General features: G+C 37.3%; 1 protein-coding gene and 1 pseudogene across 1 annotated transcript in view; one reads left to right on the top strand and one right to left on the bottom strand.

Moving 5' to 3' along the window:
• Positions 1-21,571, bottom strand: part of COG5 (component of oligomeric golgi complex 5) — a 305,665-nt gene that overhangs the window by 179,392 nt on the left and 104,702 nt on the right.
• LOC110574285 lies at positions 1,462-1,974 on the top strand (annotated as a pseudogene).

Genomic DNA, 21,571 nt, shown 5'->3' with positions numbered 1-21,571 from the left:
TAGAAAAAAAGTTTTCAAATAGATAAACTCCGTTTCCACCTTAAAAAAAAAAAAAAACTGGAAAAAAAAACCAAACTAAACCCAAAACAGAATAAATGAAATAATGAAGAATAAGGTAGGAATCTAAAACTACAGAGAATATCAAGGAAACCAAAAGCAGATTCTTTTAGAAGATAAATAAGACTGAAAACCTCTAACTAAACTGAGTAAGAAAAAAAGAAAACACACACATTACCAATATCAGGACTGAAAGAGATGACATCACTAAAGAAACTAAAGATATTAAAAGGTTACAAAAGGAATCTGATGAATGAATGACTGTACACCAAACCAATATAGACAACTCTCAAATATTCATGCTGTGTGAAAGAAGCCAGACAAAAAAAGGAGCACGTGTTATAGGATTCTATTTATAAAATTTTAGAAAGTGCAAGCTAGAATGGAGGTCAGTGGTTCCCTGGGGATGGGAGGGAATTTCAAGGAGGGGAGGAGAGAGTCCTGACATGGAAACTTTTGGAGGTGAGGAGAATGTCATCTTGATTGTGTTGTGGTTTCTCAGCATATAAACATGTCAGAATTTATTGAATTGTACAATTTAAACAGGTGCAGGTTACTGTCTATCAATTATACCTCAATAAAGCTGTTTTTTTTTAATTAAGGAAAGACTGCAACAGAAAATACATCAAACAGAACTACCCAGCTTATTCAACAAAAAAGTCATTTTCCCTCTTCATCTTATTTATGAAAGATGTTAAGAAGGATCTGTACGACTTTGCTTTTCTCTTTCAGCCATTTAAATGCCTCCTATGTGCTAGGTACTATCTATATGTGGACAACAGACACCAATCCTACCTTCAAAAACATTTAAAATATAGCTTTGTTGGCAAACTAGAAAACACAACTATAATCCAGACAGTTATCCTACAAAAAGGTTTAACAATCTCCTTATACATTAAAAGATTTTGTTCTCAGATACCAAAAAACAATTATATAATTCCTAATTATGGATACTAGAGGATACTCAGGTCCAAGCTCTCAAAAATTAAATGTTTAGTAAACACTTACTCTGAACTGTACTAAAAGGTGCTGTGATACACACATTTAGGAAATGCCAGGTAAACACAAAATAAAGCAGGTTTCTTTACTATATAGTACTCCTCAGAACCATGAATCAGCAGCAGGAACATCCAAAAGAGGCACACACGATATAATATTTCCCAAATCTCTTTATCCCCTGTTTTTGTTCCTCAAATTGCAGAAAATCTAGCAGAACCAGCACTCATGGAACACACTTAAGAAAACATAGTAATTCTACCAGAATGGCTTAGATGCAATGCTTAAAAGAAACAAAATCCATATAAATCCACTGATAGAAGTCCTTTGTTTTCGCTTTTGGCTTTCGGCTCGGGGAGGCAAAGGTGCAACTTTCTTCGGTCGTCCAGAATCCGGGTTCATCCGACACCAGCCACCTCCACCATGCTGCCTAAGTTCGACCCCAACGAGACCAAAGTCGTGTACCCGAGGTGCACCAGTGGCGAAGTCGGTGCCACGTCTGCCCTGGCCCCGAAGATGGGTCCACTGGGTCTGTCTCCAAAATAGTTTGGTGATGACATCGCCAAGGCAACCGGTGATTGGAAGGGTCTAAGGATTGCAGCGAAACTGACCATTCAGAACAGACAGGCCCAGATTGAAGTGGTACCTTCTGCCTCTGCCCTGATTATCAAAGCCCTCAAGGAACCACCAAGAGACAGAAAGAAGCAGAAAAACATTAAGCACAGTGGAAATACCACTTTTGATGAGATTGTCAATATTGCCCGACAGATGCGACACCGATCTTTAGCCAGAGAACTCTCTGGAACCATTAAAGAAATCCTGGGGACTGCCCAGTCTGTGGGCTGCAATGTTGATGGCTGCCACCCTCATGACATCATAGATGACATCAACAGTGGTGCAGTGGAGTGGCCAGCTAGTTAACTACAAAGGAAAATGTTTCAATAAAGGATCATTTAACAAGCAAAAAAAAAAAAAAAATCCTTTGTTTTCCCCTTTAAAGATCTGGTCAGTAAAGGATCATGTTTATATAGTATAAAGCACTAAGAAGCAAGAATATAAAAAATGAGAAAGATACAGAGCTATATATCTTACTTTTGTATGAACAGTACCTATTAGGTAAAAATCTATGATCAGAGAATCAATCTCTCTCCTTCTCTCCCATCCGTGAGATATAACAACTTCTCACATTATTAACTTTTATTCTGTATCTGAATTTTCCTAAAAAACACAAGAAATATCACATGGCTACAGGAAAATCATATACCCATTCTATGAAGAGTCCTTACTGTGAAGAAACAACATGAAGTTTGTATATTAAGGTCCACAAAATTAAAGTTAACTCTAAGAATATTTACTCTCTAATCCATACAGACGCAGCACACAGAAGAAAAAAGATTAGTCATAATACAACTAGCTATCAGAATAACAATAATTAACATTCATATAATGTTTACTATGTGTTTGTTATAGGTTGAAATGTGTCCCCCAAAATTCATATGTTGAAGTCCTAATTCCCAGTACCTCAGAATGTGACCTTTTACAGAAATATGGTAGTTTCAGATGTAATTAGGTAAAATGAAGCCCCTAACCCATTGTGACTGATGTCCTTATTAAGAAGGGCAAAATTGGACGTAGTTACCCACACAGGGAGAACACCATGTGAGGATGAAGGGAGAGATTGGGGCGATGCTTCTACAAGCCAAGGAACTCCAAAGATTGCCAGCAAATCACCAGAAGTAGAGGAGAGGCATTGAACAGATTCTTCCTTTACAAGAAACCAACCTTACCGATATCTTGATTTTGGACTTCCAGCCCCCAGAACTGTGAGAATAAATTCCTGTTATTTAAGCCACCCAGTTTGTGGTACTTTGTTACAGCAACCCTAGAAAATTAATACACTATGTGTCTAAACAGTGTTATCTATTCCACTTTAAAGACAATAAAACTGATACACAGAGCAGTTAATTAACTTACCCAATTTCACAACTATTAAGCTATAAAGACGAGATTTGGGAAATGACACAAACAGGATTAACAGAACAGTCCCATAAGGGTGACTGAATATTTCAATTATCTGGAGGTTCAACATCAAAGTTTGATTCTTCGGCCTTCTAAAGCTTTGTTGTCCTCATACATTCTCTAAAATCTCATTATTCCTTTCCGCGTAACTAGCCGAAGTAGATTCACCTGGCCTCAAGTAGGAATCCTGACTGACAGATAAGGAGAGCTTCAGTTAGGAACTGGAGTGCTGGGTAAAGCTGAGGTACTTACAGAATCTGACAATGGTCACAGACTCAGAAAAATATCCCACTGATCTCTAACTACTACTTGCTACATGTGTTTTGAGTTTTGTACTGAGGTAGTGAGGGCCTACCTGAGAAGCCTGGCCACAAAAGGTAATTCCTCTCATCTTAAAGTAATTTCATCCATTCTGACTTTAAAACCTCTCTCCAAAAGCAAGGTTATGTGTACATAGACCATACTGGAGTCCAAGTGAGGGGCCGAAGGTAGGGAGGTAAGGAGAATAGTGGAGGGGCCCAAACTAACAGGGAATTCAAGAGAGGAGGATTATACATCAAAGTTGACAATGGCCCAAGCTTGATAATTCCTTCTCTTTATCTTTCATTGCTCCTAATTCACTTCATGTTAATTCTCTGTGAAAACATTGCACTAACAAATTATTTCACAACTTGATAGTTAAATATATCTTAAAACAAAACATACTCTTCTATTATGGATTGAATTGTGTCCCATAAAATAACATAATAAAGGCTTAGCACCGGGGCGCCTGGGTGGCTCAGTCGTTAAGCGACTGCCTTCGGCTCAGGTCATGATCCCAGGGTCCTGGAATCGAGCCCTGCATCGGGCTCCCTGCTCGGCGGGAGGCCTGCTTCTCCCTCTCCCACTCCCCCTGCTTGCGTTCCCTCTCTTGCTAGGTCTCTGTCAAATAAATAAATAAAACCTTAAAAAAAATAAAAAATAAAGGCTTAGCACCTAGTACCTATAAATTTGACCTTATTTGGAAAAAGGTTCTTTGCAGATGTAACTAAGTGAAAAGGAAGTCATACTGGATTATGGTGGGCCTAATCCAGTGACTGGAGTTCTTATAAAATGAGGGAAATTTGGACACACAGAAAGGAAAATGTCATGTAAAAACATAGAGACCCACAGGAAAGAAGGCCATGTGAAGACAGAGGCAGAGACTAGAATGACGCATCTATAAACCAAGAAACACAAGGATTTCCAGCAACCACCAAAAGCTAGAAGAGCCAAGGAAAGATTCTTCCCCTAGAGTCTTCAGAGAGAGCATGGCCCTACCAATACCTTGATTTCAGACTCTTAGCCCCAAGAACTGCGAGAGAATAAATTTCTGTTGTTTCAAACCACTCAGTTTGCAGTAATTATTGTTAGAGTAGCCTGACGAAACTAATACATCCACTCTCTGATATAGTCATTTTTCCCCCCATCTTCAATCAACCCCCAGTTTAGGCCTGAAGCTATAGACCAAATGAGTTAATTGAGAATTAAAGTCAATGAAGGTTCCACATGCACAGCAGCTGCAGGATAAGCCATTTAATCTATACAACATTCACTGGCCCATTACCAGCAAGTTCCGTATTCTTTTAGCTAAAGAGCTCTTGAGCTACTACATACAGTTTTCACAATGAATGAATTATGCTTATAAAGAGGAGTTAGGAAAGTGGAACAAAAAAACTATTTGAGCCTAAAGCACAGGAATCAGATATTCTGCTAATAAAATTAAGATCATGATGTCAATTCCACCATTAGCATTTCTTGTCTGTCTCCTCTATATTACAAAAAAATACAAGAATTATACATAACAAACCAACTGTGCAATGAAAGATACTAAGCACTAGAATACTCCTAAAAGTATTATTCAAAATTTTAACCTAAAATATATCAGCTATATATATATATATATACACACACACAAATTATACTATATAGAATCTTTATGGAAGAATCATATCTTAGTTAAACTTTCAAAAAGATTAAATAAACTATGATCTTGGTACAGCTCTGGCAAGCATAATATGAGTGTGGAGTGGAATGAGTGGGATATTTCTAACTGCAAAAGTCCTGAATTAGCCCTTCAATAGTTCTAGGAAATTTTGAGTAGCTAGATGATACATGAAACCCTGGTCATACCATATATACTATGTATACATGTTGTTACTAATTATAAAAGGTAAAGAAAATTCAAAAGCCAAAATAACCTAATGTTTCTTCTAAGTATAATTATGGTGCACTTTCAGATGTTTTTACGAAATCATCTCTTAGGTATTTTTTTAATTTTTAATATTTTTGAGATATATTTCATATACCATCAAATTCACCCATTTAAAGTGTATACGTGTATACACACACACACACACACACACGGACAAGTATTCATGGAGCTGTACAACCATCACCACGATATTGCTACCACTTCAAAAAGAAACTCTATTCCTATTAACAGTCACTTCCTATTTGTGTTTCTCCCTGCCCAACCCACTCTGCCCTGGTCTCAGGCAACCATTAATGTATTGTCTGTCTCTATGAACTTACCTATTCTGAATATTTAATATAAACAGAACAACACAATTTGGTCTTCTGTGATTGGCTTCTTTCACTTAGCATAATGTTTTCAAAGTTAACCCCTGATGCACCATGTATCAATACTTCATTCCTTTTTATTGCCAAATAATATTCCATGTATAGATGTGCCATGTTTATTTATCTAATCATCAGTTGATGTACATTTAGGTTGTTGCTCACTTTGAGCTATAATAATGCTGCTATGAATGTTCATGCATAAGCTTTTGTGTAGACTATGTTTTCATTCCTCTTAAGTACTAGGAGTAGAATTGATGGGTTGTATGATAACTGTGCTTAACATTTGAAGGGACTGGCAAACTATTTTCCAAAGTGGCTGCACCATTTTGCATTCCTATCAGCAAGATATGAGAGTTCCAATTTCTACCCATTCTCACCAACACTTGTTATTGTCTTTTTTACTTTAGCCATTCTAGTAGGTGTGAGGTGGTATTTTGTTGCGGTTTTGATTTGCATTTCCCTAATGACTAATAATGTTGAGCATCTTTTCATGTGCTTATTGGCCATTTGTGTACCTTACTTTGAAAAACATCTATTCAAGTCCTTTGTCCATTTTTTAGTTGGGTTGTCTTCTTTGAGTTGTAGGCATTCTTGGTATATACTGCATACAAGGACCTTAAATACACGACTTAGAAATATTACCTCCCATTCTGTGGACTGTCTTTTCACTTTCTTGATGGTGTCTTATTTTCACTTTCTTAACGGTGTCCTTTAAGGACAAAAGTTTTTAATTTTCATGAAGTACAATTTATTTTTTCTTTTGTCACTTATCCTCTTGGTGTCATATCTAAGAAATCAAAGTTACAAAAATTTACTCCTGTTTTCTTCTAGGAGGTTTTGGGTTAGCTCTTATATTTAGGTCTATGATACATTTTGAGTTCTTTTGCTTGGTGTAAGAAAGAGATGCAAATTCATTTGTTTGCATATGGATATCCACTTGTCCTAGCACCATTTGTTGAAAAGAGTACTCATTCCCCATTGAATTGTCTTCACATCTTTGTAAAAAGTCAACTCACTATGAGCGTGAGAGTTTATTTCCGGACTCTAAATTGTATTCCATTGATTTGTATGTCTATCCTTATGCCACTACCAGACTATCTTAATTACTGTAGCCCTATGGTGGGTTTTGAAATCAGGAAGTTTCCCCAACTTTGTTCTTTTTCAAGTTGATTTTGACTATTCTTTTTCAAACTTGTTTTGGCTATTCTGGGTTGCTTGCTTTTCAATATGAATTTTAGGATCATCTTGTCAATTTCTGCAAAAACCCCAGGTGGGATTTTGAGGAGGACTGCACTGAATCTGTAGATTAATTTAGGGAGTTTTGCCATTGACAATGTCCCAACGATATCCATATCCCGATCTTCACAATTTGTAAATATGCTACCTTACATGGTAAAAGGGTCTGTGCAAATGTGAAAAACTAAGGATCTTAAAATGGGGAGATTATCTTGGGTTATCTGGGTGGGCCCAATGTAATCATAAATGTCCTTACAAGAGGGGGGCTGAGGGAGATGTGACTACAGAAGATGGCAATGTGAGAATGGTACCAAGAGGAAGAAAAGGTGACGGGATGCACGGCCATGACCCAAGGGATAAGAAGAGCCCCTAGAAACTGGAAAAGGCAAGGAAATGGACCCTCTCCTTTAGCCTGCAGAAGGAACTAACCCTGCTAACACTTTGATTTTAGTGCCATAACACATTTTTCAGACTTCTAACCGCCAGAATGTAAGAAAATAAATTGGTGTTAGATGATCAAATTTGTGGTAATTTGTTATAGCAGCCATAGTAAACCTAATACATCTAAGGGGTTTTGCACATAATATCAGAGTTCAATACATGTGTAGCGAAAACTAATAAAAATGAGAGAAATAGGAAAATCTATAGTTATAGTTAAGCCAGGTAGAAAATCAGGAAGGGCATCTATACAAATAAAAGAAACATAGCCAAAGTTTTCTAACTGGTAAATCTACGTTATAGGTAAAAGGGTATTCACTTCACTATTCTTTCCAGTTTTCTCTAGTTTGAAAATTTTCAAAATAATAAAATGGAAAAAGTCACTGAAGTACAGAGTCTATAATATATGAAAGACTATTTTTATTGGGGGCATTATCAAATTTGATGATCTTACCATCAAGATACTGTTAATTACTAGAAACGTCCTACCATTTGCCATACTGGTTTTTAAATAAAGGTCAGCCTCCAAACCATCGAGCCTGAAGAACTATTATTTTCAACAGTAATTTTATGTATTCTCTCTAACATTTTATTATAAAAATTTCAATAAAAAAGAAAGAATGGTATAATGGGCCCCCTGTACCTTATTACTGAGTTTCAACAACTCTCTTCATGTTACTAATCTTATTTTGTCTACACCCCCACTCTACCATTTGCTTGTTTTGCTGGAGCACTTTAAAGCAAGTCTCAGAAATCAAGTTACTTCTCCAATATATACTTCAGCATAAGCATTAAATCTTAAGCACAAAAAGAATCATCAAGGAAATATGTCAAGTGAAAAGACCAAAATGCGCTATAAAAATAACTGCTTTTTAGTTACTGAAGTTGAAAAATTAAGCACAAGGAGATTAGACAAAGTACTGCAAGGATAAAATAAAATTCAAGCTGATAAAATATGCCAAGCTGGAAAACATTTTGGCAATTCAAAAGTAACTGATATAATGGACACACACACACACACACACACACACACACACACACACACACACGGAATTAACAAATTGCGAGACATCTAATCTACCGGGGGTATAATTTTAGGACCCTGAAAAAAGAATTTAACATGAATATAGCCCAGAAGGCGAGTACTATAATACATTTACTAAAAGGCAATAGTTTCAGTGTAAGTATCTCATCTAACAAGGGTTACCTTCAAAAAAAAAAGGTATCAAAATAGCCTTGTAAGAAACCCTCCTCTTGAAAATAAGTCTTTTCTTTTTAAATAACAATTCAAACTAGAAAAATGGGGATTTGTAAAGTCATATTATATTTATATTACATATACCGTTGTCCTGTACTATAAAAAAAAGAGGGGCACCTGGCTGGCTCAGTCGTTAAGCGTCTGCCTTCAGCTCAGGTCATGATCCCAGGATCCTGGGATTGAGCCCTGCATCGGGCTCCCTGCTCCGTGGGAAGCCTACTTCTCCCTCTCACACTCCCCTTGCTTGTGTTCCCTCTCTCGCTGTCTCTCTCTGTGTCAAATAAATAAATAAAATCTTTAAAAAAAAAAAAAAAGAGAGAAGGACGCACCATTTTTTGCAGTAAGAAAATTCTACCAAAAAAAACCCACTTTCTATCTTTTCTATTCAACATAGTACTGGCAGTTCTAGCCAGGACAATTAGGCAAGAAAAGGGAATAAAAGGCATCTAAATTAGAAAGGAAGAAGTAAAATTATCTCTTCTCACAAACATGATCTTATATGCAAAAACCTGAAGATTACACACACACACAGAGTTAGAATAAACTAATTCAGCAAAGTTACAGGATATGAAATGACACACAAAAATCACTGCATTTCTATACATTAACAATGAACAATCTGAAAATAAAAATTTCTAATCCCACTTATAATAGCATCAAAAAGAATACTTAGAAATTAGCTTAACCAAGGACATGAAAGACATACTCTGAAAACAACAAAACACTGATGAAAGAAATTGAGATGAAAATAAATGGAAAGACTTCCAGGGTTCATTGACTGGAAGAATTAATATTGTTAAGATATAATTACTCCCCCAAATAATTTACAGATTTAATGCAATCCTTTTCAAAATCCCCATGTTACATTTGGAGAAATAGAAAAGGTCATCCTAAAATTCATATGGAATCTCAAGGGACCCTGAAGAGCCAAAGCAAACCTGGAAAAGAACAAAGCTGGAGGTCTCACACTTCTGGATTTCAAAATTTATTACATAGTACTGGCATAAAGACAGACATACAGACCAGTGGAATAAAACCAAGAGAGCCCAAAATAAACCTTCACATATATGGTCAGATGACTGTTGACAAGGGTGGGGTGCCAAGAGCATTTAGTGAGGAAAAAACAGTCTTTTCAACAAACGGAACTGGGAACACAGAATATCTACATACAGAAGAATGAAGTTGAGCCTTTATCTTATACCATATACAAAAAAGTTATCTCAAAATGGATGAAAAACCTAAGTGTAAGGGCTAAAACTATAAAGACTCTTAGAAGAAAACATAGGACAAAGCTTCACAACACTGGATTTGGCAATGATTTCTTGGATATGGCTCCAAAAGTAAAAATAGATAAAACTGGACTACAACAAAATTAAAAACTTCTGTGCAAAGGACATAGTTAACAAACTGAAAAGGCAATCTACAGAATGGGAGAAAATATTTGTAAATCATATAGCTGAAAAGAGGTTACTATTCAAAACATATAAAGAACTCCTATAACTCAACAAAAAAACCCCCAAAAACCCAAATTTTAATAATTTAAAAACAGGCAAAGGACTTGAGTAGACATTACTACAAAGATGATATACAAATGGCCAAGTAGCATATGAAACAATGTTCAACATTATTAATCATTAAAGAAATGCAAATCAGAACCACAGTGAGATTATCACTTCACACCTGTTAGGATGGCCACTAACAAAAACCAGAAAGTAACACGTGTTAAAGAGGATGTGGAGAAACTAGAATCCTTGTGCACTGTTGGTTTCTGTAAAATGGTGCTGCTGCTATGGGACACATTATGGTGGCTCCACAAAAAATTTTACAAAGAATTACCATATGATCTGGCCATCTCATTTCTGGATATATATCCAAAAGAACAGAAATCAGGATCTTGAAAAGATATTTGCAAACCCATGTTCGCTGCAGCATTATTTACAACAGCCAAGAGATGGAAGCAATCCATATGTCCCTTGACGAATGAATGGATAAAGAAAATGTGATAAGCAGGAATAAAAGGCACAGCATAGGGAATACAGTCAATGATACCGTAAGCGCGGATGGTGACAGATGGTAGTTGCACTTGTAATGAGCACAGCATAATGTACAGAGAAGTTGAGTCACTGTGCACACCTGAAACTAATATAACATTATGTGCCAGCTACACGCAAATAAAAAATTACAATTAAAGAAAAGGGGGAAATGTGGTATGTATATAGAATAGTATTCAGTCTTTAAAAAAGGAAATCCTGTCTTGTACTACAACACTGATGTAGCTTGAAGACATTATGCTCAGTAGGATAAGCCAGTTAACACAAAGACAAGCCACTTACAGGAGGTACCTAAAGTGGTCAAACTCACAGAGAGTAGAATGGGTTGTCACACGGTGGGCAGAAAGGGAAACGAAGAACTGTTGTTCAGTGGGTACAGAATTTTAGTTTTGTACAACACCGTGAACATAGTTAACACTACTATAAATTTAAAAATGATTACGATGCTAAGTTTTATGTTACGTGTTTTTTACCACAATTTAAAAAAACAACAGAAAATAAATATTAGAGAGGATATGGAAAAACTAGAATCTCTGCTCATTGCTGGTGGAAAAAAAAAATGGGGCAGCCTCTTGAGAAAACAGTATTACCTCAAAAGATAAGCAGAAATTCCATGTGATTCATCAATTCTAGCATATACCCAAAAGATGTGAAACCAAGAATTTGAACAGATATTTCTACACTCATGTCCATAGTGACATTACTCACAATATTTAAACAGTGCGAGCAACCCAAGTGTCCATCAAGAGATAGGTGGATAAAGAAAATGTGGTATGTATGTATAATGGAATATTATTCAGCCTTAAAAAGAAAATTCTAACACATGCAGCAACATGGATGAAACTTGGAAGACATTATACTAAGTGAAATAAGCCAGTCACAAAAGGACAGATATTCTCTAATTCCACACATATGTGACACCTGGAATAGTCAAATTCAGAGAGACAGAAAGTAGAATGGTAGTCGCCAGTGACTGGGAGACAAGGAGAATGGAGAGTTCGTAGTGAATGTGTACAGAGCTTCGGGTTGGGAGAGGAGAAAGTTCCGGAGAGAGATGGTTGTGGTGGTTGCCCAACTATGTAAATATACTTAAGATCACAGAACTATACATTTAAAAATGGTTAAAATGACAAATTTTGTTTTGTGTATCTTACTACACACATACACAAAACCTTTCTATTTTAAGTATTACTATTAAACCAGCATTGGTTAAGTTTCAAAAGACTGTTTAGTTGTGCCTGCAAATGACAGGAAGAAAACTAAATCTGACTTAAGCAAAAGGGAAAAAACGGAATTCAATGGCTCACATAATAAGAAACTCAGAACAACTGAAAATTAAAGAGAGATGAATTATGGGTGCTCAGCAAATATCATCAAGACTCAGTGTGTCCTGCTTAAACATAATAAAAACTTTACTATTTAATAATTAAAGCAAATAATATGATGTATTTATAATGCAAATACTATCTAGTATTATCTTTTTAAAAAAATGAATGTCCACTTACAATAATAGCTAAACTGATTAAAAGAAGACAACCCAAAGACACAATTTATGGTCAAACAGCATGTATCACCCCAAAACTAGAGCACACACCAGGAATCCAAGATCGAATCTCAATTTCACCGTTCATAGGCTGTGAAACTGTGGACAAGGAACTTTCTGAGCTTCAGTTTAGTTTGCTCATTTATTAAAAATATAAATGGAATATTATGCAGCCATCAAAAGAAATGAAATCTTGCCATTTGCAACAACGTGGATGGAACTGGAGGGTATTATACTGAGCGAAATAAGTCAAACAGAGAAAGACATGTATCATATGACCTCACTGATACGAGGAATTCTTAATGTCAGGAAACAAACTGAGGGTTGCTGGAGTGGCGGGGGGTGGGAGGGATAGGGTGGCTGGGTGATAGACATTGGGGAGGGTATGTGCTATGGTGAGCGCTGTGAATTGTGCAAGACTGTTGAATCACAGACCTGTATCTCTGAAACAAATAATATGTTAAAAAAAAAAAGAAGATAGCAGGAAGGGTAAAATGAAGGGGGGGAGTTCGGGGGGGGACGAACCATGAGAGATTATGGACTCTGAGAAACAAACTGAGGGTTCGGGGGGGTGGGGGGATGGGTTAGCCTGGGGATGGGTATTAAAGAGGGCATGTTCTGCATGGAGCACTGGGTGTTATACGCAAACAATGAATCATGGAACACTACATCAAAAACTAATGATGTAATGTATGGTGATTAACATAGCATAATAAAAAAAAATAGGGATCACTTCTCTGGATTAGTGTGAGTTCCAAATGAGATCATTAAAACTTCTAGCGGCAACAGGATAATCTAGTTTTAGTTCTTCTTCCTGGTAGAAGAATAATACATGCATGTGCTATTATGGAGCAGAGAGGAAAACAGGGTAGAAAAAGAAAAATAGTAGTTTCCCTTATTAATTAGATACACACACATACACAATCACACACACACAAAAGTGAGCAAAATATATTTGTGGCCATTATCATGATGGATGAGCCTAGAACTGCCTTAACAAGATTACTATCTTACAACACACAATTAGAGAGGAGACTCACCATGCAAACCCTTCATTCAAAGCAGATTTTGATAAGCAGAAGAGAAAACCCAGAGCTAAAAATGAGAAGGCTTTGCCATTAGGGAGGAGAAAAGATTTACCCACAGGAACAGAGGAGTATGAAAGTGCTACCTTATTCTACCTTCCCCAGACTTAGAGCAACCAGCTATTTCACAATTTTTCCTGGTCTGTCCCGTTAACCTTCAACTGAGCAACTGAATGGATCTTAGTGAGAGTTTAGTAGTTAATAAACACAGCATTACCATTCAACACACTTATCTTCCAACACCAAACTGTTTTCCTCAGAGACATAAGTGACATAAGAAATTCAACATATCTTATTCCTTTTAGTTCCACCCCTTACCCCATCTTCAGGAGCCTGTGATGCCTCTAATTCCAAGGACTTCCAGAATTCCGGGGGTTGGGGGGTTACATGCTTCTTCCTGGCCTCCCCCTCCACAAGCATTTATGTTTCCACTCTCTACCCTTGACTAAATCAATCACCCCCCATCTGTTTGCTTTCCATATTCCAAAATTCTGTAATTTCTTTCATCTGCTGTATCTCTTTGTATTCTTGGATTTATATCTTTTTAGTTCTTTATTGTCATTTTAGTGAATTTTAAGGCAGAAGCAGAAATAAAGGCATGCATTCAACCCACTATATTTAGCCAGCAATCCAGAGCTTGCATTTTGGTCAAACTAAGTACGAAGCACTCCCCTCTAACCCTAAACTTTTGCACCCTCCCAATTTCCAAACATCCCAAACAAATCCTACCTCTAGTGCTAAATACACATAATAACTTATCTACTTTCCTAAACTGTAAATAATTTATCTATCTTGTGAGTTTTCACAGCATATTACTTGCATTTCTTCTGGCATTTACTTAGACCATATGTGCTAAATTTTAATGACTAATGCTCAAAAATCTCCCCCACTGCCCAAAGTTATCCACTTAACTAAAACACTTTAAATTCCATCAATCAGGGATTTATTTAGTAGACTAAGTGAACTTTTAAAATATAAGATACTCCTCAAAATAAGCCCACTTTACATGTTAGTTTAATAAGAGCTTTCCTGCTATACCAAACTATGACCCATGAACCGAGTAAATGTGGTATCTGATAAATAAGGAAAGGAAATCTTGCACAATTTCAAGGACTAGACATCTGGCCTCTAAAAACAGAGTAAGCAGGATATAGATCAAAGTGCTATGAATAAACTGCAGGTGCTCCCCCCAAAACCCCAAACTTCTAATACTTTTATACATGCACTCAAGGTAAACATCAGGCCAAAAGCACATCGACAGTGCTCTCCCCTTACTTTAATGTATATGCCGTAGGCTGCATGTTACTTTCTAGAAATATGGTCTCACCTGTTGTTTAAACCAAATTCACCCCTCCCAAATGGCAATAAGGAAAGAGAAAATTATAACATCTAATACGTCACCGAGAGAGATGATTTAGAGAGAGATGATTTAGAACTAAGGAACATGTGGTAGATGGTAGGCCCAATGATATGCTCTAACACAGGCACTTCAGGGAATAAAGTGTGGTGAGATTCTGAAAGCCAGAGAAAGGAACATCAGAAATAGAGGACAGGACCCAAACACAGGGTTTGGAGACTATTGTAATAAAATTGTTGACCTCGCACTATACCTCATCAGTTTCTTAATTCGTACTGCCTAATCTCTTTCCAATTTTGAGAGGATTCTAATATCTTTAAAAGATGCAGTATCGGGCGCCTGGGTGGCTCAGTCGGTTAAGCGTCTGCCTTCGGCTCAGGTCATGATCCCAGGGTCCTGGGATCGAGTCCCACATCGGGCTCCCTGCACCGCGGGGAAGCCTGCTTCTCCCTCTCCCACTCCCCCTGCTTGTGTTCCCTCTCTTGCTGTATCTCTCTCTGTTAAATAAATACATAAAATCTTTTAAAAAAGATGCAGTATCAAGGGTTTTCCTTTGCTGCAGGTCCATGAAAAGGGGATAAGTTATAGTTTTCATATTGTATTACCTTTAAATTAAAAACAAAACGAAAACAAAAAATCTCAGAAAAGATAACCAACACAATAAGAGAAGATATTTGCCCAAATAATTCAAATGTCCATCAGATGATGAATAAATGAAATTTGGTATTCATACATGAAATATTACTGGGCAATAAAAAAGAATGAAATACTGATACATCCTCCCGTATTGATGAGCCTGGAAAGAGCCAGTCACAAAAGATCACATACTGTATTATTCTATTTACATGAAAACAGGAGAACAGTGGTTGAATAGGGCAGCATGGTTGGGGTGGGGCAGTGGGGAATAACTGCTAATGGGTACAGAGTTCTTTGGCAGATAATAAACACGTACTAAAATTAAATTGTGGCTACAACTGCACAACTCTCTGAATACACTGAAAAAACACTGAATTGTGCCCTTTAAGTGGGCAAATTACATGGTATGTTAATTACAGCTTTATTCAAAACCTACTAAAAATTCAGCTGTGGCCAAAATGGTATCTCTAATAAAATAAAGTGCTATCATAAAGGTGAGACCTGAAATGTATCTTGCTAGTAAAAACTGAAAATATGATTGACTTTGCTGATAGTTCAAAAATAATTTTTTTGTTAAAAATCATAGTCTTATTTTGTGGTGGATTCAAGATGGTTTAGTATTTCCCCTCATATCAATGGGACTTGAAGAACTTATACCAATTGGCATAATTATGTTCCTGCCCATCCCATACACCATCTGACATCATATATCTCATCTATTCTTTACTATCTTCTAGCATGAAATATATGTGAGATCTCTCAGGGAAGCAGGAAGCAGGTGGAATACTGGACTTATAATGTCTATAAGGGTCTACAGATTACATATAAATTAAATATTTCAGATTTGATAACCTTAACAAAAACGTATTAGGGGGCTGCTTCAAACAGTCCTAACCGACTAATTGTTCTAAGACATAGCCTGATAGAGCACCAACTCCATACTGTAAATGTAGAAAAATAGGCAACTCATTTATCTCTCTGGTCTTGGTTCTTACTCTTCAAAATGAGGATGACAGATCTGATCTTCATTGCCCCTTCCAGTTCTGTTAAGACGGTAAATTCCATACCACGCATAGTCTAGCCAACTCTACCACAACCTTCCTAGTCTCAGTAAACTGGCTGGTTGTAGGCTAGCACAGTAAATCATAAAATTTGTATTTAAGACAGAGTCTAAATTATTCAGGTTTATTTTTAAAAGAGTTTAAATTATTCAAGTCCATCTCATCACCACTTTCAGCAATAATAATTAAAGTAAAAAGTCAGCATGTAAAGCAGCACGGGACAAATAGTTCAGGATTTTCAAGCTACAGGCTCAAAGATTAAATCTGTTAGATACCTACCTGTATTTTCACCACTCATTCCAACTCGACTTTTCAAAATTACACCTATTCTTACACCCCCCCACCCTATTTCATGAAACCTGTTCAGATTCTTCAAACCAGATAGTCTCTCTTGAACCTTCATAGCACATTATTTATAACTTTTTTAGAATACACAGCATATTAAAGTTATTTTTGTACTTTTCTTAGATTCACTCACCCCAAATATTCAAATACCATACTGTAAACTCTCTGAGAGCAAGGACTATGCCTCCCCTGTAATAACGGAGTTAGCAACTTCTACATAAAACTGAATAGAATGGAATACAATGACTCTTCTGGACAACTGAAAGTAAATTTAAAAAGATAAAAATCAGCAAGCGTACTTCTTTTTGGCTTGTGACATTCATTCCCTAAAAATTCCTTGCAAGTCGTACACTAATAAGTAGAAATACAGCTAATAAATATTTATGGATGAAAAATAAACAGCTGGCAGTCTGTAATTGTTATCTCTGTGTTCAAAACCACACGTATTTCCAAAACTTTACCTGAGACAATAGCATGATTCCTCGAGATACAGTTTTGCATGCTAATCATAAAATACCTAGGATTATTAAACTTTTTACACTTATGGTGAGATTACATAAATTGCAAGCAACTCTCCAGTGTACAGCAACTGCTGTTTGCAAATGGGTTTACTGTTAATTCCACGTTGGATTCAGCTGTTCAACGATGAGCTGAAAAACTGCCTTAATAAATCGGAGATTGGTCAGCAAGTAATTATACCTTCACTTATCCCCTTATTTTAAAATTGTTCTAGTTCACTCTTTAGTGCCAATAGAAGCTTCTTGGTATCACAATATAAGTAGATTACATTATATCTATAATATAGATCAACATACTTATGAAGACTAAAGAGAATGATATATAGTTGAAAAGTATTTAAATATTTGAATAACAGTCATAATGTCACATCAATCACTGACTCATCCATTCAACAAATATTTACTGAGTAATGATGTGGTAGGCACCATGCTACCATCAGTAAACAAAAGAGACACACCTGAGGCACCTGGGTGGCTCAGTTGGTTGGACGACTGCCTTCAGCTCAGGTCGTAATCCTGGAGTCCCGGGATCGAGTCCCACATCGGGCTCCCTGTTCAGCAGGGAGTCTGCTTCTCCCTCTGACCCTCCCCCCTCTCATGCTCTCTCTCTCTCTCCATCTCTCTCTCAAATAAATAAAATTTAAAAAAAAAAAAAAGGAGACACATCTGTGGAAACAAGTCCTAAAATTGTCAAGAATACGTAAAAACAGAGCCACTGTGTACAGCTACACTGACTGTCTACTTTGGAACAACTGCCATTCAGATAAACTACGCTGAGAATAGTGCCCCTTGAAGCTGTGGCACCACCACTCACCAACCCTTCTAGGAACCTTCCCTCACATCCATGTAACTGTAGAGGGAGAAATCATGTTCCTATGATGTGGCTAAATTTGACTGACTCAAGAATTATCTAAATCAAAGTATACCAGTCATCGTCTTCTATTTTCTTGAATTTCTCAAAAAATGCCTCAGCATCCTTGATCTCAAAACAGCACATTTAAAAATATTAAGTGCCAGGACTTTTAAGAAATACTTTGTTTGCTAAGCTAGTTTAAGTGATTTCTAGTGCTGACATATAAAATCAATTTCAATTAATTTCAATCCTGAACGAATAAACCTCAGCTTTAGAGAGGCTAAATAACTTGCATAAAATTACACTGCAGACCTGGGACTATATATGCCTAATGAGGTCATCGAGAACTGGTAGTCTGTCATTTGGGCACATATATACTATGCTAGCCAGCCTCCCCTAAGGAGCTCTGCCAACTGATAACCACAGTCTTCTGCAGTGTAATTTATTATTACATCAAGATTTGTCTGTGTGAACCACAGAATATGGCAGGCACCATAATATGTCACATCTGAGATTTGATTCTGAAAGACACTGTGGCTTCTATCTTGCATATCACATGCTCTCATATTCGCTCACTCTCATTCTCTCTCTCTCCCCCACTTACTCTGGGAGAAGTCAGCTGCCATGTTGTAAGCAGTCCTGTGAAGAGGCTCCCACTGTGGGAACTGAGGCCAATCATGTGAGTGTGCTCTGAAGTATGAAGTATCCTCCAGCCCCAGTCAGGCCTCCAGATGACTACAGCTTCTGAACAGCTTCTCTGTAATCTCACGAGAGACCCTGAGCCAGAGTCACCCCAGCTAAACTGTTTCAAGCTCTGGATTTCTTTACAACAGTTTGCTATTGCTACCATAAAAATTATAAAATTAGTGGCTTCAAACAATAAAATTTACTATCTCACAATTCTATAGGTCCAAAAGGTTCAGCTGGTATTCTCTGCTCTGGGTTGTCACAAGCTTGAAATTAAGGTGTTGGCTACCTACATTACTTTGGAGGCTCTGAGGAAGAATCTGCTCCCACAGTCATTCAGGTCTTTGGCAAAACTCAGTTCCATGCAGCCGTAGGTCCCTGCTTCCTTGCTGCCTGTCAGCTTCTAGAGGCTGCCCACATTCCTTGGCTCCTGGCCCCTACTTCCATCTCACACTTTGAATCTCTGTAAACCCCTTCTGCCTCATCTCTGACTCATCTCTTCTGACCTCAGCTGGGAGAGGTTCTCCACTTTTAAGGTCTCATGTACTAGATTGAGCCTATAAAGACAATCCAGGATAATCTCCCTATCTCATGGTCTATAATCTTAATCATATTTGCAAAGTTTCTTTTGTTAGATAATGTAACATATTCACAAGTTTTGGGAAACAGAACGTGAACAACTTTAGGGGCTATTATTCTGCCTACTATACCCACAGAAACAATGTGATTTATAAATATTTGTGGTTTTAAACTTTTAACTTCCAGGTGTCGTTTATTACATGACAACCGACCCAGATACCAAGAGAAAAGGTACTCTGAAATTATTAACCAGTATACATAGTTATATATAAGGTGTTCAATATATCACATATTTATATACACACATGCACACCTGTCAGGCATCATGCTAAACATTTTTCCATATATTATCTCATTAAATTCTGTCAATTACCATTTATCATTATCTATAAAATGAAACTCCTAGTAACTGGTAGAGTTTAGATTAAATCCCAGTTATTTCAAATCCAGGCTACACTTACAAAACCTATTTTTCTTTCTCTTTTATAATCTAAAGTTTCAAGTTATAAAATTTCAAATATCAGATTTTTATTCTAATCATAGTCTTTAAAAATAATTTTCCACAATTAGCTTTATTCTTACTGACTCCCGTCCTCCACAAAACATGAAATGCTTTAATAACTGTGCTTGACACCTGAAATTACTTCTTCACTGAAAGAGTAACATGGAAAATGTGCTTACATCAATGTTCACATCATCTCAGTGCCTGGGCTTGCTGAGGTCACCAACTACTTTGTGGGGGGGCTATATCCTAAGACCACTCTTCAATCTCATCTTACCTGAAGTCTCAGCAACATCTAACAATGTTGACTACTCCAGCCCTAAAGCACTCTTTTTTCTTTGCTTCCATCACAGCACACCCTCTAGTGTGCCCTCCAGTCATTGCCTCTCTCGGTCATCTCTGTGGTCTTCTCTTCCCATGTCCATCCCTTACATATCAGTTTCTCAGGGGACAGTCCTATTTCCACTCACTTTGGGGGACCCAACTCCACAGCTCTTTATATTCAATTGCCATGTATACACTGCAACTTTCAGATCTGCATCTTCTTCTCCTGGATTTTAAACACACATAAGCAGTTCCCTATTACATACCTACACTTGTGTCCAATAAGCACCTCAAGTTCAACATGTCCCCCCACACACTTAAACAATCATCCCTCACAAAACCATTCCTCCTAAGAGCTGTAACTCAGGGAACAGCCCTACTATCCGCTTAACTTGTCTAGATAGCCCTGTTCCTCTCACCAAATCTCACTGTTTCTATATCCCTTTAAAATGGATCCTATTACTGGGGCGCCTGGGTGGCTCAGTCGTTAAGCGTCTGCCTTCGGCTCAGGTCATGGTCCCAGGGTCCTGGGATCGAGCCCCGCATCAGGCTCTCTGCTCCACGGGAAGCCTGCTTCTCCTTCTCCCACTCCCCCTGCTTGTTTCCTCTCTCGCTGTGTCTCTCTGTCAAATAAATAAATAAAATCTTAAAAAAAAAAAAAAGGATCCTATTACTTTGTTCCAACCCTCAATACCCCAATAATTCTTACCACCATCAACTCTTGCTTAACAAAATAGGTTTCCCTGTATCTAAAGTTGTGCTCCCAACTTTCCAACCCATTTGACATTGCTGTCAGCATGATCTTTCTAAAATGCAAGTTTGATCATGTTACTTACAGGCCTTTATTGGAGTCATCATTGCCCTCTTGTAAAAGTTCAAATCCTCTAACATGGCTTGCATGATCATTTACTATCTGGCTCCATCACCTAACATTTCCCTGTCTTCTTCCCTTGTCTTCCCTACCTCAAACTTCTAGGAAAGGCTGTCTCTTTGATCTGGTATTTTTTCACTGATCTGAAGAAGCACCCATCCCCTTGATCTGGCTAATGCCTAAATATCGTTCATATCTCAGTGTATTTACTTCCTCCAGAAAGCATTCCCTGATCATCTCCCTCCAGAGTAGTGCCCCTCGTATGATTTCTTAGTACCTCATACTTGACCCTTAGTACCATACTAACTCTGTACCATCATGGTGTATTTATTTGTCTGACTCCCTTACTAAACTACAAGCTCTGTATTTACATTGTTTCCCTAAGCACCTTACGTACCATCTGACACCTAGGATGTACTAAATAAACATTTGTTAAATAACTAATCAAGTGATCAGACTTTCTCTAAGGTGATTTTGATTTTATTTAAAATAATCTCCTGAACAACAGTCATGTCTCCACAACATAAAAGAATTATAGCTGTACGTACAAGAGT

Source organism: Neomonachus schauinslandi, chromosome 12 (genome assembly GCF_002201575.2).
Source record: "Neomonachus schauinslandi chromosome 12, ASM220157v2, whole genome shotgun sequence".
Lineage (NCBI taxonomy): Eukaryota > Metazoa > Chordata > Mammalia > Carnivora > Phocidae > Neomonachus > Neomonachus schauinslandi.
This window is presented reverse-complemented; position numbering and strand designations above follow the sequence as displayed.